The 3105-nt window shown below is 33.4% G+C and overlaps 1 non-coding gene across 1 annotated transcript; it reads right to left on the reverse strand.

Moving 5' to 3' along the window:
- Positions 1–2707: 2707 nt before the first annotated feature.
- Positions 2708–2780, reverse strand: Trnaa-ugc (transfer RNA alanine (anticodon UGC)). The gene has a single exon. It is a non-coding gene; the product is annotated as a tRNA-Ala (tRNA).
- Positions 2781–3105: the final 325 nt, after the last annotated feature.

Raw genomic sequence — 3105 nt, forward strand, 5'->3', positions numbered from 1 at the left:
GAAGACATGAAGGCTATCAATTCTCTGAGCAGTAATGGCTTTCAAGTAATATTATTACAACTGCATTTAGGCACTTCTCTGTGGTTAGTTTAATTTTTGCATAAGTAATTAAATTCATATATATATATATAATATGTGTATATATGTTGATTTTTATTTGTAGTGTACTCATGGCCATTCTTCTTGGAAAGTAGAACATATCACTAAAAAGCACATTTTACTTTACTTGAAAAAATAGTTGTTCACTTATTTAATTGTAGAGCTACTGTCTCATATTTTTTCATGCCTCAGGTAAAGCAAATGTATTATTGTCTCTCTCCATACCATGTGTGAGTAGTTTACATTTTATTATTTTTTAAAACATGTCTTTCCATTTATTTTATTTCATTGCCAGCAGAGTCAGATGGATAACAAACTTTGTCATGCTAGACATGATAATTGCAAGAAATAAAAAAAAATCAGATTTAGGAGGTATACTGGAGCCTTTTTGCAAAAATATTAATATATATTTTATTAAAAGAAACACAAAAATACAATAAAATCTACCTAATGTTAACCTTTCATTCAAAAAGACTACCATCATCTTGACCATCATCTTGACCTAATTGTTCAATTAATCACCCTCCTCTTGGAATGTGAAGCTAGCTTAGCTAAATCTCATTGAAGTTGCAGGACTCAACATTAATTAATTGCTGATTACAACATATTGTGAAGAGAAAAAAAAAACCACCCTAGTTAAAAATCAAGTTATGTGCAGATTACCTCCCCCCACCAACACCAATTCAACAACTCTGTGACCTTGAGAAAGTCAAATAAGCATGGGAGTTTCAGCCTTCCACCACAACAGAATGAATTCTAAATTGCTTTGGATGGCATTGCAGGTCCTTGTGGACTTCCCCTGACTAATTAGTTCAGCCTTATCTTTTTTTCTCTCTCTCTCTCTTTTCATCCTCTCACAGCATATATTCACATTTTATGCTCTGAGAATACTCAATTACTTCTCACTTGCAGAAAGAACTCCACTCCCGGCATGTCTTTGCTCTAGTAATTCCTGCTTCTCTGAGTGCTCAAATCAGAACTTTGGCCTGTAAGTTCAGCATGTCCAAACATGCTTCATGCTCTGGGAAGCGCAGAGTTTCTGCTGGCAATGTTCACCTCACATGTGTCACTGTCTTCTAAATGACCATTAAGATAGGCTCAAATACAGAATCTAAAAAAAAATAAGCTTTTTCTCCTTATTCATCCCTATAAGAGGTTTATTGCTTTCTATGGGATATGCTTTAATAGCAGATTTATTGCATTCATTTTTTCTAAAAAATAAGTTATCAAATTAATTTATCCTTATATATTAAAAATATCAGAAAACATGATCATTACATGAATAAACATTATGTATTAGAACAATTGATAAGTACTAAAATATAAAGCTGAAGCATTAGTAATGTTATATATGAGAAGAATGAAGTTAGGGAGAAATGATGAAAGAATGACAGAACATTCTAGCGAGGACACATTTTGTGATACTATAAAAGACCAGGTAATGGTGAGTTTGAGTCTACATGGAGGATACAGGTTTCATTAAGCTGATGAAATCTAAATCTGTCTTGAAGCTCTGGTAAAAGAGGGGATATAAAAGGGAGATATAAAAGAAGAGGATTTATCCAGAAGTGAGTAGAATGTGTAAAGATAAGGAGAGGAGATGTATTTTGTGGAGGACAGTGAGGAATATTATGAGGTGCGAGACTTCTGTTTTGTCTTTTCAGTACAGGGAAGTCAGGAGTTATTTATGGAACAGAGTATGATAACGAACTTGTTTTGAGGAGTAGGGCATGTCTCAGAAGTTAGCAAAGGGTACAGCTGGGCTACTGTGACACAGTGTTAGGGGAACTGATGGTTACCATACTTCAGGGATGGGAGATATGAACCTGTGACTAATATGTATCTAGTGTTTTCTTCAATATCTTGCAGCCTCTAAGAATTGATCTCCCTTTCTTCAGCTCATTAACTGTACAATACTTGCAATTCTTATTTGAGAAGTAAACTTTCTCTCCTTTTGCCAGGGTTATATCTGAGAACTATTTTGTCAAGGATAGAGAATTATTTACTCCTTTGAAATCTGTGATTCAAGAAAGACAAAAACTCTCTTTCCATGGAATTCATTCTTTTGATCACAAATTTTTAACTCTGCTACAATAGTCTTGAAAAGAGATTTTCTTGTAGTTTTTAATATATCTACTGCAGTATTTCTTCAACAGAGGAAAGATAAAAAATAGAACTAAAGAAAGCATGTGACTAGTGTCATATTTCTAAAACAAGATCTTTAGTATATGGTGACATTTCCCACTGGAAAAATTTAGAAAAGAGTGTAATTGTGGTCTCACAGTTAGAAAAGAGTATAGCTCATACTACAAGACTGAATTAAGAAGAAGAAGAAGGAAGGTTAGAGGAGAAATTCATTGTTTTTGTTTGTAACTTTATGCCAAACTTACTTGACCCAAAGGAGAAAAATATTATAGTTACATTAAAACTTATAGTTAAAATTTAATTTAGTATACTTATTTTTTTATTATTTTATTTTATTTTTTGGGTCCAGTCGTGGGGCCTGAACTCCGGGCCTGAGTGCTGTCCCTCAGCTCTTCAGCTCAAGGCTAGCTCTCTACCACTTGAGCCACAGCGCCACTTCCGGCTTTTTTTCTTTTTGCATATGTGCTGCTGGGGAATTGAACCCAGGGCCTCATGCATGCAAGGCAAGAGCTCTACCACTGAGCCACCTTCCCAGCCCTTAATTTAGTATACTATATGTACTCTAAAGATAAATGTTGTTAGAGCTTTAAATTTCGATTAACATTTATAGAAATAATTGTTATTTTTATTCAAGCACTGGTTTTTGCTAATTCTAGTCCAGTGTTAAAAATCTTCTTATATCTTATACATGAATTTTGAACTCTATTGCTTTATCAATTCTAGAAAAAAATCAAGATATTTTGGTAGCAATACCCATACTAAAGTTATTATAAGGTTTGTGTGCATTTATGGTTTTAGTCATTGATAATTTATTGAAATAGAATCAGCTTTATTTATGCCTCATTTATCCTTACATTATGA

Source organism: Dipodomys merriami, unplaced genomic scaffold, assembly GCF_024711535.1.
Source record: "Dipodomys merriami isolate MVZ:Mamm:240054 unplaced genomic scaffold, mDipMer1.0.p SCAF_6, whole genome shotgun sequence".
In the NCBI taxonomy this organism is placed as follows: Eukaryota; Metazoa; Chordata; class Mammalia; order Rodentia; family Heteromyidae; genus Dipodomys; species Dipodomys merriami.